Source organism: Bubalus kerabau, chromosome 18, assembly GCF_029407905.1.
Source record: "Bubalus kerabau isolate K-KA32 ecotype Philippines breed swamp buffalo chromosome 18, PCC_UOA_SB_1v2, whole genome shotgun sequence".
Classification (NCBI taxonomy): domain Eukaryota; kingdom Metazoa; phylum Chordata; class Mammalia; order Artiodactyla; family Bovidae; genus Bubalus; species Bubalus kerabau.
Window position 1 is genome coordinate 63,009,005 of NC_073641.1, and position 15,347 is coordinate 63,024,351.

General features: G+C 39.1%; 1 long non-coding RNA gene across 1 annotated transcript in view; it reads right to left on the bottom strand.

Annotated features, from left to right (window-relative positions):
* The window catches only part of LOC129633214 (uncharacterized), a 97,595-nt gene extending 85,596 nt beyond the window's left edge, over positions 1-11,999 (bottom strand). The window contains exon 1 of the long non-coding RNA XR_008704960.1: positions 11,929-11,999. This is a non-coding gene — a long non-coding RNA (uncharacterized LOC129633214). The remainder of the gene's footprint in view (positions 1-11,928) is intronic.
* Positions 12,000-15,347: the final 3,348 nt, after the last annotated feature.

A 15,347-nucleotide genomic window follows, 5' to 3' on the forward strand; every position in this document is an offset into this window, starting at 1 on the left:
CTGACAGCAAATTCAAATCTACTTAACTGTAAAATACATTACTGAGAGAATTATTAATATAAAACAGAAAGTAGATGTTGTAAAGCACAGCGGTGTAAATGAAGAAAAGCAACCAAAAGAGTTTTAGAAGGAAAAAAAGGTGTGAGAGAGTGAGCAGTTAAGATTGTGGCTTTCCAACCTGAAAACAAAAACAAAACCAAGCAAACCAATTAAAAGGAACCTATACTGAGTTCAAGCCCAACTAACGAAATCATTCTAATCCTCAAACCTGTATTCTAGAGATGTCCAGAGGCTTTGTGTCATTAATAAGGGGAAAACAGGCTTTATTATTTAATGTTTCTGTAATTTTACATGTATATGAAACCCCATTTATTGGAATATTGAATCCACAAATTTTTGGCTGACGTATTTCATTATTCCTTAACAATGTTGTTCCATATCATCTGTTGTATAAGATTTTTCCTAACTCCCCTTAAAGATAACAGTAGTCACTTTTTCCACTCTAAATGTGTATGTAATTCTCTTATTTTGCATACTGTACTGTATTTTAAAGTACATTTAAACATTTCTCCCTTGTTACATTCATTTGTTCTATTCTATACCAGACACTGATCCAATGCTTCAGGCAGAGCAGTAAAAAGCCCACCTCCATTCATCCCAAAAGGCACATATTACTGATCATGAAGGCCTTTCAGTAGCATCCGTGTGATATTGCTCTCGGCATCTGCAATACCAGCTCATTCATGTGAAAAAGGCAGAAGGAGTGAACACAGGGAAGCGTATCACTTAGTAACATAAATGTCAGCTCTTGTTCATCATTCTGTTTCGTGTTTATGAAACAGAGGGCATCTACTTAGCACTTAACCTACTAATATATATATATATTTACTATCTATTTAGAATTTATTTTCACCTTATCATGTCACATAGTAAATTCTTTAAATAAATATATACTATAGTGAAGAAGGTAAGAGATATATGTATATATATATATGTATATATGTACTGACTGTCTTCTTATATTTTTATATTCTTTTTCCAAAATATGTATGATGTGAGTAGAGAATAAAGAATAAGTGTTAAAGAATTAAATGATACAGACAAGCTATGTTCTGTAGCACACTGATGGAAATACAATGTAGTTGTAAATAATCTTAAGATATAATTTTTCTCTCAAAATTGCATATTTATTTATGGATTTTCTGTGCATTGGCAGTGTGTTTGTTGCACCTCTCCCTCCTATTTGCCACTTAAACATTTCATACTTTCTCAGCCCCTTGAGGACAGAGGTGCTTGGAAAGGTAGGGACATTTCTTCGCTTGCCAGCAGTTCTAGTTAAAGGTTAGGAGGTAGAGACATTTAATATACTGACTAAAATATGACTAGGGAATTACTTGTGAATTTCAATTCATTCTACTCTCATATCTCATTATCTTGGATAATTAGAGTTGGCTGTCTTTTGTGATCAAGGAGAGTTGATTTGGTTGCATTGTTGGTAAAGCTATGATGGAGAATGAGATAGATATTAACAGAATTTGAAACTTGTTATATAAGTTGTATATGCAATACAAACTTATTATGTCAGTTGTATATGTTTATTAATATCTGGAAACATTTTGTGGTCCTTTACATATATTTTTGAATATACCAATAGTGTTTAACTCTCCATATTGTATAAGAAACTGTGCTTCACAGAAGGAAGGATTGGGAATAACACATTGCTTAGGGAAATGAAAGACAAAGAAAACTGAACTACCAATTTATTCAGTGCACTTACATTTTATTCAGTTTCTCCTGGATACCAAGTATTCTTCTATAACATATGGAAATGGCCATAGACAAGAGGCAAAGGCTCTTCAGTTATGAAACTGGCATTCTGATGGAAACAACACATGTATTTGTAGTAAAGCCTCTCCTAGAATAGCATTTGAATGAATAGCAGAAATTCTGGGTGAGATGAGGAAAAAGACAGAGCTTTTGTTATCTGCATCATAACAACACTTTGAGTACTTAAAAATTACAATTACTTAAAATATTAATGAAAGTGAAAGAGGAGAGTGAAAAAGTTGGCTTAAAGCTCAACATTCAGAAAACTAAGATCATGGCATCCAGTCCCATCACTTCACCACAGATAGATGGGGAAACAGTGGAAACAGTGGCTGACTTTATTTTTCTGGGCTCCAAAATCACTGCAACATTATTTTGTCGATAAAGGTCTGTCTAGTCAAGGCTGTGGTTATTCCAGTGGTCATGTATGGATGTGAGAGTTGGACTCTGAAGAAAGCTGAGCGCAGAAGAATTGTTGCTTTCGAACTGTGGTGTTGGAGAAGATTCTTGAAGTCCCTTGGGCTGCAAGGAGATCCAACCAGTCCATCCTAAAGGAGATCAGTCCTGGGTGTTCATTGGAAGGACTGATGTTGAAGCTGAAACTCCAATACTTTGGCCACCTGATGTGAAGAGCTCTCATTTGAAAAGACCCTGATGCTGGGAGGGATTGGGGGCAGGAGGAGAAGGGGACGCCAGAGGATGAGATGGTTGGATGGCATCACCGACTCAGTGGACATGAGTTTGAGCAAGCTCCGGGAGTTGGTGATGGACAAGGAGGCCTGGCGTGCTGTGGTTCATGGGATCGCAAAGAGTTGGACATGACTGAGGGACTGAACTGAACTGAAAATATTAATGAATACTAAGAAAACACGTGGTAACTAATCAGATATATAATAAAACATAATTACAGAATTAGCTTTTTGTACAATGAAATGCTTCCTATAGCTATATAAAAATATTATGCAAAAACAGAAAATACCTATTCATCAGATATGTCCTATTATAAAATGTTAATCAGGGAACAAAATGTAGCAGTGATCAAATTATTTAGGTTTTATTTCATTTTTATGAACATGATAAAGAAAACAAATTTTTTAAAGAAGGACAGATGAACTTATATCAAATATGGCTATAGCAAAATTCATATACCTTTTAGAACAAAATCCAAAACAAATAAATATTGCTTGTGAATAAAATTGTGCTTTCTACTTAGATAACCACAGCTAACAATCTTGGAACACTTAACATGGCCCAAGTATCATTCCATGTTACATGTAGCCATTTCTTTCAACCTTTGTAAATCTAAGATTAGATATTATCTTGTTCCCATTTTATGTGAGAAAATCGAGAATTGATTAATGTTTATAACTTGCCCATGGGATAACAGCTACTAAGTGGAACAGAGTTATTAATTGAAGCAATCTGACCCAAGACCCACTTGTCCACCATTTAAGATTGCTGGCAATGGCACCCCACTCAAGTACTGTTGTCCAGAAAATCCCATGGACGGAGGAGCCTGGTAGGCTGCAGTCCATGGGGTCGCTGAGAGTCAGACACGACTGAGCGACTTCACTTTCACTTTCCACTTTCATGCATTGGAGAAGGAAATGGCAACCCACTCCAGTGTTCTTGCCTGGAGAATCCCATGGACGGAAAAGCCTGGTAGGCTTCAGTCCATGGGGTCGCACAGAGTCGGACACAACTGAAGTGACTTAGCAGCAGCAGCAGCAAAGGTAATGCAATATTGGACTTCCCAGGTGGTGCTAGTGCTAATCTTTTCCTACCTGCCATGGCAGGAGATGCAAGAGACACAGGTTCAATCCCTGGGTGGGGAAGATCCCCTGGAAAAGGGAAACAGCTACCCACTCCAATATTCTGGCCTGGAGAATCCCATGGACAAAGTAGCCTGTGGGTTAAGGTCCACAGAGTTGTAAAGAGTCTCACACAATTGAAGTAATTTAGCTCACACACTCAATGCAATTTTATATCCCAGTGAACATCAGCAATCCCATTACTAACATGTCCCACTTAACTGTCAAAATTGTATCAATTTGAACAATCTATGATATGTTTACTAAAACTAGGGTTCTTTCTTCAAACACATGGATTAATAAAGAACATGTGTCCATGGGAAGTGGACTTTGTCTTAATTATTGATGATTCAGTTCAGTTCAGTTCAGTCGCTCAATCGTGTCCAACTCTTTGCGACCCCATAAACTGAAGCACTCTAGGCCTCCCTATCCATCACCAACTGCCAGAGTCTACCCAAACGCATGTCCATGGAGTCGGTGATGCCATCAAACCATCTCTTCCTCTGCCGTCCCCTTCTACTCCTGCCCTCAATCTTTCCCAGCATCAGGGTCTTTTCCAATGAGTCAGCTTTTCGCATCAGGTGGCCAAAAATATTGGAGTTTCAGCTTCAACATCAATCTTTCCAATGAACACCCAGGACTGATCTCCTTTAGGATGGAATGGTTGGATCTCCTTGCAGTAACAGGGACTCTCAAGAGTCTTCTCCAACACCACAGTTCAAAAGCATCAATTCTTTGGCACTCAGCTTCCTGCCAAGGAATAAGTGTCTTTTAATTTCATGGCTGTAGTCACCATCTGCAGTGATTTTGGAGCCCCCCAAAGTAAAGTCAGCCACTGTTTCCACTGTTTCCCCAACTATTTGCCATGAATTGATGGGACCAGATGCCATGATCTTCATTTTCTGAATGTTGAGCTTTAAGCCAACTTTTTCACTCTCCTCTTTCACTTGCATCAGAGGCTCTTTAGTTCTTCACTTTCTGCCATAAAGGTGGTGTCATCTGCGTACCTGAGGTTATTGATATTTCTCCCAGCAATCTTGATTCCAGTTTGTGTTTCTTTACTACATGTCTAAATTCTTTTCAACCCATGGACCCACCAGTTTCCTATATCCATGGAATTCTCCAGGTAAGAAAACTGGAGTGGGTAGCCATTCCCTTCTCCAGGAGATCTTCCCCACCCTGGGACTGAACCTGGGTTTCCTGCATTGCAGGCAGATTCTGCACCATCTGAGCCATCCAAGGAAGCCCTCCAAGATCACTGTGGAAGGTGACTGCAGCCATGAAATTAAAAGATCCTTGCTCCTTGGTAGAAAAGCAATGGCAAACCGAGACAGTGTATTAAAAAGCAAAGACATCACTGTGCCGACAAAGGTCCATATAGTCAAAGCTATGGTTTTCCCAGTAGTCAAGTACAGATGTGAAAGTTGGAGCATAAAGAAGGCTGAGCACCAAAGAATTGAAGCTTTCAATTATGGTGCTGGAGAAGACTCTTGAGAGTCCCTTAGCCAGCAAGGACATCAAACCAATCAATCCTAGAGGAAATCAACCTTGAATATTCACTGGAAAGGACTGATGCTGAAACTCCAATACTTTGGCCACCTGATGTGAAGAGTCAACTCGTTGAAAAAGATCCTGATGCTGGGAAAGATTGAGGGCAGGAGGAGAAGGGGGCAACAGAGGATGAGATGGTTGGATGGTATTACCGATTCAATGGACATGAGTTGGAGCAAACTCCGGGAGATAGTGAAGAACAGCAAAGCCTGACATGCTACAGCCCATGGGTTTGCAAGAGTCGAACATGACTTAGTGACTGAACCACACATGCCTAGAACTATGCCTTAAATACAGTAGCGGCGTCAACAGCAAAAAGTTGGTTTAATTATCGAGCCCTGTCCTTAAAAATATCCTCAGGCTGGAGTCAATTATAAAGTGCATAAAAATATAGCACAAACATATAGTTTTACACTCGATGTTAACTCAGTAAAAATAAATCTGAGTATGTGCACTTGCCTATGAGGATATGTGTGTGGGTGTGTGCTTCTTTGTATGAGACACAAGAAATTCAGTATCATCCTATTACTCCTTTTTTCACCTGGTTTAATACAGAATTGTACTTTAAATCATCTAGAGTATTAGATGCATTTCAGTCCAATCATCTTAATTATGATTTTTCTCAGCTGAAATTTTGGTTAATAGTGATTGGCAATGACTTCGAGAATTAGGAGTATTGTTCTTCCCTGTGACCAATTGAGTTTGAATGTCTTAATAGAGGATCCATCTAGAATAATGATGGAGTAACAAGTGCAAAAAGCTCTGCATAAGAATCATTTTGGAGAATACAGGAATTGTTTTCTTTACATCCAGAATCAATACTTTGTGTCCTATTATACTGCTGTGTAAAACTAGAGCATTTGGGAATATTTTGTTTGTTCATTTCTTTGTTCATTTGTACACTAGAATAATGAAAGTATTTAGAAGAGCTGAAGCTAATAAGAAAAGGAGCTAATAATAAAAGCAAAAATTATTTCATATAAAAAGAGTAATAAAAATTCAGAGTCAAACCAAATTTTAAGAGTTTTGTTTTCTTAAAACTGGTGGTATTGCTTATAACCAACAAATCTGTTCTTCATCTCATTGGATACTCTGAAATTGTCACATAGAAATATTACTAGGTGTTTAAATATTTATGATTGCTCTTGACAATTGACCCTTTTATCATTAGCCATCCCTCTTTCCATTTTGCTGTTTACATTTATTTGCCACCTTCAATGGACTGGGAACAGTGTTGGTTGCTGAAATTTAAAAAACAAATTTCAGTCTTTCTCTCAAATTATTCGCAATGTAGTTGTGGAGGAAAATAGTCAAACTGATCATCAAAATTTGGTGTCAAAAGTCCTTTATCTTAAAGTATGCTAAGTCATTTCAGTCCTCCCTGACTCTTTGTGACCTTATGAGTTATAGTCCACCAGGCTCCTCCATCCACAGGATTCTCCAGGCGAGAATACTGGAGTGGATTGCAGTACCCTCGTCCAGGGGGTCTTCCTGATCCAGGGATGGAACCCACATCTCCTTCATCTCCTGCATTGGCAGGTGGGTTCTTTATCACTAGTGCCACCTGGGACGCCCACCTTAAAGTATACATTTGTAATTATGTGAACACGAAGAAAAATGCACCTTACAGAGGAGTTAGCTCTTGAAAAGTCTGTAAGTTACCTCCAAGGATGTATGTGCAGTGACACTTTTGTGGACATTTCAGTGCATCACTCTGCCTGATGAAGAAAGCTGCATACATTTTGAATAAAGATGTTTTATCACCAGTATAATCTAATTTAGGGTTTCCCAGGTGGCTCAGTAGTAAGAATCTACCTGCCAATGCAGGACACGTGGGTTTCATCCCTGGTCAGGAAGATCCTCTGGAGGAGGAAATGACAACCCACTCCAGTATTCTTGCCTGGAGAATTCCATGAACAGAGAAGCCTGGTGGGCTATAGTCCATGGGGTCGCAAAGAGTTGGACACAACTGAGTGACTGAGCACGAGCATAATAATCCAATTCTCTAACGTTAGAAGGACTGGTGTATTTATTGTCTTAAACTCTTGTTTAGACACAAACACACTTTATCTAATTACATCATTTTTTAAAGCTTTAATATGTCTGTAACCACATGGCATACCTAATTAACATGCTATGAGGTAATTCTGAATGCTGTTTCCCTCATTTAGGCTAGTATGCTCTGACTAAATTGACATGCATCATGGGTCCCACTTAGGCAGAATAGAGTTCTGATTTAGTAATTGGGGAACTGGAATCTTGTGAATTTACCAGTACTTTCTAGTGGGTAGTATAGCTGTTTTCACCAAGTAGCAGAAAGGCTATTCTAGGAAGAGACATCACTGCATCTTACCAAATAAATGCAATGATGGGTCAGGAGTCTCTCCCACAAATAATGAAAGACAATGCAACCTGATTTTCATCCAAGAGAGGTTGTGTCTGCCTTCTCATTCAGGGTTCCGATTTATGTCTGACCAACTGCAGAAGTATATTGCACGTTTCATTGCTAGAAAAAGAAAATGATGAATATCAAGTCAAGAATTTGTGCCTGTCTACGGGTAGTTATAAACTTGGCAGTTGTACAATGAGTCTGTCCCCCAAAACCATTCATCACCTGTCTCATCATTAAGATATCTTAGTTTCCATAATCACTAAATTACATAATCACTTCTCAAGGCATAATTATTAAATGGAGTTAAGCACGACATAGACAAAGTGGTGGGATCAGCAGCTCCAAGAATTTCAGTGCCTTCAAGGTGAGGCTGATGTCTAGGTCACACAGGCAGCAGCATGTTTCTATGAAGAATGAGCAAATTGAGTGGAGAGGGTGATATCTACATATTATAGATTGCATGGGTTTTTGTAACTTCAAATCGATATATTTTGGTTATTTTACACATCACTTCCTCCTTTCACAACGATTAAAAGTCACTAAACTAATCATTCTACAAATCCCTGGAAAATCCATAGCTCTTACCGGGATGAAAATTTATGTAAACTCATCTTTCAGAAGTTAAAGGTGGTAATAACATATAAAACCTACACATCTTTGAAATTTTAAGGAGTACATGAACATGATTATTAAAATAGATTTGTGATATTACCGTGCTCAAATGTACACTGCATCATAAAAGTAATGTGGCCCATTTCCTTTTATCATGGGATCACATAAGTTCCTTAGACTTTAAAAATACGATGTTAAAGCATGTAGTTTATAGCCTTTACTTTGCAGGACACCACTAGGTTCTTACATTTCTAATCAAGACTGTCATTTCCTACTGACTTTTGATGCTTTCTGAGAAATAAAAATTATTTTTCCTCTTTATTTATTCTGCTTCTCTAATACGCAACCCCAACTCTGAATTTTTATGAGTTTTCTTTCTAACATACATTGCTAAAGTGGATGGTGAGCTGGTGTTTAGAGCAATAATTTTTTTCTGTATATTTATACAAAATTATTGGGTTCTAGAGATTTCTGTTTGGTAAAATACTGAAATATAATGTTCTACATAATAATTTGGGGCAGAGAGAGATATTATGGGAAATGGCTTAAATTAAAGACATCAGCCAAGAAATTCTGTAAAATTCATGTTCTCAGTGTTGTGTGAAACTTCTTACATACCCATGGATAACATCTGGATCTACCAACCCTAATTAAACAAACACAGCAGGATAAGATTTCCTTATTGCTAACCCGTCTGACACCTGCAAATTCCTCATTAAGTCATACATACCAATGAGAAGAAGGTTTTAGACACTAACAGAGCCCACTTCTATCCTTCACTGCCAAATCTCACACAAGTCAGTGAAATGAGAAATCTACTTTGTGTTTTAATGTAGGCTGTCAACTGTCTTGCTTTACTTTTAAAAGTTAGTGCTAACTTCATTTTGTAATCTTCTAATGTACAAAAATACACCACATTTTGCATACTAATTTGATCATGTAGCTGTTAAATTCAGTGTGTAACTTTTTATTCAGATATACACTATTTTAGGCTTTGAGTTTTAATAAAGTCAGAAATAAGGCCAATTATTTCTCCCCTTAGGAATATGTTATCTCTTCCTCAAGAAAAATAATCCATAAAGAGCCCCACATAACTCTATACTTGAGAATATTTCTTAGATGTTTTATTGATAAATAAGGTTTGGTAAACACCACATTCTTTATCTCTCTTGAATGGTAATATTTCATATTAATATCTCTGAGAATTGCTACAGCAAAGACTTGTTTTTTTGTTGATGATATGACCATTTTTCCCACTATACTCTGTTACAACCTATCCTAGAATATTCCCTGATTTTTTATTTCATTTCGTATATTAATAGTAAAGCTAAACAGCTCCTTATGTGATACCAAGTTCCTGTTCAGTGGAAGGACTGGTATGCCAGGAGACTATGCTGAGAAATCATAAAAGGGCCATGATCTGGTAGCTGGGAAACTGAAATGGAAGGTCTGAATTAAATCAGGCCACATCTTTCAACTCTTAACCCCTCTTATGGGTCCGACTTAAAAAAAAAAAAAGAAAATGCCTTTTATTCAAATGTAATGAAGATTAAGGGCAAAAGAAGAAGGGGGTGACAGAAAATGAGATGGTTGGATGGCATCACTGACTCAATGGACATGAGTCTGAGCAAATTCCGGGAGATCGTGAAGGATAGGGAAGCCTGGCATGCTGCAGTCCATGGGTTCTCAAAGAGTCGGACATGGCTTAGCAACTGAAGAAATTATGCCAAGCAAGTGCCTCTCTAAATAACCGTACAGCCCAGTGAAATAGTCCATCAGGATCACTAGAATTCTATCACTTCCACGGGTTTGTTGGGTTGAAAAACTGCAGACGGCTCCTCTGGGGCTGTTTTCTTCACCGATGACACAATCATTTGTCTTCATAATTCTTGCACTGACCTTTTGGTCATGCTATCCCAGTACTTGCTTTGGTGGAGCACCATGGAATTAAAGATTAACTTCTAAATTAAATTTTTATTTTGATAATTTTCTCTTCTCTTGGTTATGATGTACAGACTTTAAGTGTATTATTCAGTTTTACAAATGAATACACGTATGAACAATACACCTATGAAGATTAAAATTTCTTTCTTGCCTTGCCAAGGGCCACAAAGACCACCCTCCCCCCCACTCCGTCACCCCCAGTTTAGTGATTTGCCAGGAAGATGCTAGGACTCAGCACATAGTTAAAAGCAAAATCCGCAAGGGAGAAAGGTGAGCACAGTGGGGACCAGGGGAAACCTGGTGAGAGGTTTCAAGGGTCTTCCGTCAGTGGAGTCACCCAAGATGTACTTCCCCCCACCCCCCTCCCCACCACCACCAGAGCAAGTTGTGAGGACACATGTGGAAGGCTGTCCACCAAGGGGGCTCCCTGGAGACTCAGCATCCATGGTTTTCATTGGGGGTCATCACATAGACACAACCTATCAAGCACGTATAAACATTTCAGAGAAAGAAAAAAAACAAGCAAGCAAGCAAGCAAGCAGGTGTTCAGGCTTCCCTGGTGGTCCAGTGGTTAAGAATCCACCTGCCAATGCAGGGGACGCAGTTTTGATCCCTGGCCCAGGAAGGTTTCACATGCTATGAAGCAACTAAGCCCACACCTCACAACTACTGAAGCCCTCGTGCCTAGAGCCCGTGCTCCACAGCAAGAGAAGGCACTGCAATGAGCAGCCTGCTCACCACAACTAGAGAAAGCCTGAGTGCAGCAACAAAGACCCAGCACAGCCAAAAGAAATAAATAGAAATAAATAAACATTTAAAACACACACACACACACACACACAAAGATGTTCAGAATCAACCAATTATTTGCATAAACAGTTTAGTCCCAAGATCTATTGTTATCAGAGAGGACTGGGAACCCTCCCAAAATGCAAATCCCCAGAAGCCAGTCAGAAGTCAAACTTGCAGGCAGGGCTTGCTAAAGAGCAGAGTCTCAGGTCTGCTATGCTAATTCTTCTTTGCATGTGTGTCCATTGTGTGCCAACCCATCAAGAAGTCACAGGTCTATTTCCCACCAAAATAAACTAGTTTTTGCCTATTCTAGAAATTCATGTAAATGGAATTACATAGAATAACAAAATGTCATTTAACCATTTAATTTTCAAGCATAATCCATAGTTTTAAAAGATTCAGGGTCTGATTTACTCTATGTTTTAAATTGCAGCATTTTATATCTGAGGAATTGTGGTGCTGGAGAAGACTCTTGAGAGTCCCCTGGACTGTAAGGAGATCAAACCAGTCAATCCTAAAGGAAGTCAACCCTGAATATTCATTGGAGGGACTGATGCTGAAGCTGAAGCTCCAATACTTTGGCCAACCAATGTGAAGAACTGACTCATTGGAAAAGTCTCTGACGCTGGGAAGGACTGAGGCAGGAGGAGAAGGGGATGACAGAGAATGAGATGGTTGGATGGCATCACCGACTCAATGGACATGAGTTTGAGCAAGCACCAGGAGCTGGTGATGGACAGGGAAGCCTCGCACGCTGCAGTTCATGGGATCAAAAAGAGTCAGACATGACTGAGCAACTGAACACAACACACGTATCTCAGAAAACAGGGCCCTCTGCAGATTTCGGCTCACCGTTACATAGCTTGGCCAACTGAAAGGAAAATAAAGTCGCCAGTCAAGCACCCATTTGAAAATCTCAGGTCTCTTAGTCCACTCGAATCACTATAACCAAAGGTCACAGACTGGGAGGCTTATAAACAACAGAAATTGATTTCTTACAGTTCTGGAGGCTGAAAGTCAAAGATCAAGAGGCCAGGATGGTCACATTCTGGTGAAGGCTGTCTTCAGGGTTGTTGACTTCTCCTTGTATTATCACTTGGTGCAAATGGCTACAGAGCTCTGTGGAATCTCTCTTATAAGAGCATTAATCCCATCCATGAGAGCTCTACTCTCAGGACTAATCCTGTCCCAGAGCTTCCCCTGAACCCAAACCAGCATCTTGGAGGGTTATTATTTAAAAACAGGAACTTGGGGGAGACACAGACATTCAGGTCACTGGACCAGGGAAGAATTCTGATTGGCCTGGACTGAGGCTCATTTCCGACCAATACCTGGTTCAGCATGTAGAGCTTGAGTAGAGGTTACCAGGGAGAAGCAGTTTTCAGAAAGACCAGGATCCCAGCCGCTAGGAGAGAGGACACTGAGGGAGACCACCATTCCACTGTGACAACAGGATGTTCACATCTTTTAAAATTTGTTTATTTTTTATTGAAGGATAATTTCTTTACAGAATTTTGTTGTTTTCTATCAAACCTCAGCTTGAATCAGCCATAGGTATACATATATTCCCTCCCTTTTGAAACTCCCTCCCATCTCCTTCCCCATCCCACGATTCCTTAAAAAACTAGGAATAAAACCACCATATGACCCAGAAATCCCACTCCTAGGCACAGACCCTGAGGAAACCAATATTAAGACATGTATCCCATTGTTCATTGCAGCACTATTTACAATAGCTAGAACATGGAAGCAACCTAGATCTCCATCAACAGATGAATGGATAAAGAAATTGTGGTATATATACACAATGGAATATTACTCAGCCATAAAAAGGAACACATTTGAGTCAGTTCTAATGAGGTGGATGAACCTAGAACCTGTTATACAGAGTGAAGTGAGTCTGAAAGAGAAAGATAAATGCTGTATTCTAACACATATATACAGAATCTGGAAAAATGGTACTGAAGAATTTATTTACAGGGCAACAGTGGAGAAACAGACATAGAGAATAGATTTATGGACATGGGGAGAGGGCAGGAGAGGGTGAGATGTGTGAAAAAAGTAACATGGAAACTTACATTACCATATGTAAAATAGATAGCCAAAGGGAATTTGCTTGTATGGCTCAGGATGTTAGCATTTTTTTCAAATTTGCTTGGAATGTAACTGCTTTTCAGTGCTGTGCTAGTTTCTACTATACAACAAGTGTACATATATCTCTTTCCCCATCTCCATCCCCCCCTTTCTAGGTCATCACAGAGTACCAAGCTGAGCCCTGTGCTATTCAGCAGCTTCTCACTAGCAATCTATAATGCATGGTAGTGTATATACATCAATGCTACCCTCCCAATTTGTCCCCCCTCCATTTCCCCTCCTGTGTCCACAGGTCCATTCTCTACATCTGTGTCTACATTCACATTTTAAGATGTCCATGAATTCTCAACTCCAAACCAAAGAAATTTTAATTTATTCAACAATGTTGTCACTCTGCTGAGCACCAGGGACAATTAAAAAAAAAAAATAGGAGGAAGATTCTCTGTGTGTGTCCTTGGGCTCAGTTGTGTCTAAATCTTTGCAGCCTCAAGGACTATAGCCTGTCAGGCTCCTCTGTCCTGGATATTTCCCAGGCAAGAATACTGGAGTGGGTTGACATTTTCTTGTCCAGGAGATCTTCCTGATCTCGGGATCAAACCAACTGCGTCTTATGTATCCTGCATTGGCAGATGTGTTCTTTATCACTGCTGCTACCTGGGAAGCCCACACAATCTGGGACAGACAACTCTAGAGAATGGCAGTTGCAGCCAGCCAGGGGAGCATTCGGTGGCTTCTATGAAGGGGACACAAGGCATTCCACTGGAGACAATTACATTGTTCACGTTAGAATCACAAATATTCTCCCCATGGCATCTCCACCTTCTTTAATTTCTTGATAAGGAAATTTATCTCACAATTATTCAGTCAGAAAATTAAATGCCAGGGTTCAATCCCAGTCCAACCATCACTCAGCCTTTCCAGGCAGGCAAGAGACTGAATAGAAAGTTCTCTGTAATCAAAACAGAAAGTAGACTTCATAAGATATGTGTTACAGTTTTTTAAAACTATGGTCCTATTAGTAATATTCATTCTATTTGAGCTGCATCATGATTAGAAGATGGCATGTTGAGTCAATCTTTTCCCAAACTGACTTATATATATTTCCATTCTTATCAAAATTCCAGCAAAATATACATATATTTTGAAAATACTTACAAGCTTGTTCTGAATTTTATTTTGAAAGGCAGATATACTAGAAGGGCCCAAACAAATTTGAATAAAACTTCTCCTTGATTTCAAAACTTTCTTAAAAAGTGCAATAATAGAGTATGTTAATGAGGAAAAGATACACATATCGCTCAGTGTTGCAAAGTAGCGTGTCCAGAAATAGACCCACACATTGATTTTTGGCCAAGACCAAAATCAAAAAGCAATTCAATGGAGAAAGAATAGTGTTTTCAAAAAAATGGTCGTGACACAAATATCCATATGACCAGAAAAATGAACATCGATCCGTACCTCATACATTATACAAAAATCAACACAAACCATTTTTCAGATATATGTAAAACATAAAACTATAAAACTTTTGAAATAAGCACAGAAGAACATCTACTGTGGGTAGGAGAAGATTTCTTAGCTATATAAAAACCACAATCCATACTTGTAAAATTGTTACTTTCTTTTCAAATGATGAGACTATAAAGAAAATGTACAGACAAGACAAGCACAAACTAAAGAAAATATTAGCAAATCACATATCTGACAAAGGACTCAACCAAGAATATTTAAAGATCTCTCAAAGTTCAATAACCAGAAAGCAATTATAGTTGGGAGATTGGCATTGACATATATACACTCAGTTCAGTTCATTCGCTCAGTCGTGTTCGACTCCTTGCGACCCCATGCATTGCAGCACGCCAGATCTCCCTGTCCATCACCAACTCCCGGAGTTCACTCAGACTCACATCCATCGAGTCAGTGATGCCATCCAGCCATCTCATCCTCTGTCGTATGTATAAAATTAGTAATGAATGAGAACCTACTGTATAGCACAGGGAACTCTACTCAATGCTTTGCAGGGACCCAGATGGGAAGGAAATCTAAAAAAGAGGATCATAGGAATACATTTAACTGATTCACTTTGCTGTACACCTAAAGCTAATATGACATTGTCAAACAATCATGTATGCATGCACGCTCAGTTGCTTCAGTCATGTATGACTCTTTGGGACTTTATGGACTGTAGACCGCCAGGCTCCTTTGTCCATGGGATTCTCCAGGCAAGAATACTGGAGTGGGTTGCCATGCCCTTCTCCAGAGGATCTTCCAGACACAGGGATCAAACCCGCTTCTAGGTGGGTCTCCTGCATGGCAGGTGAAAT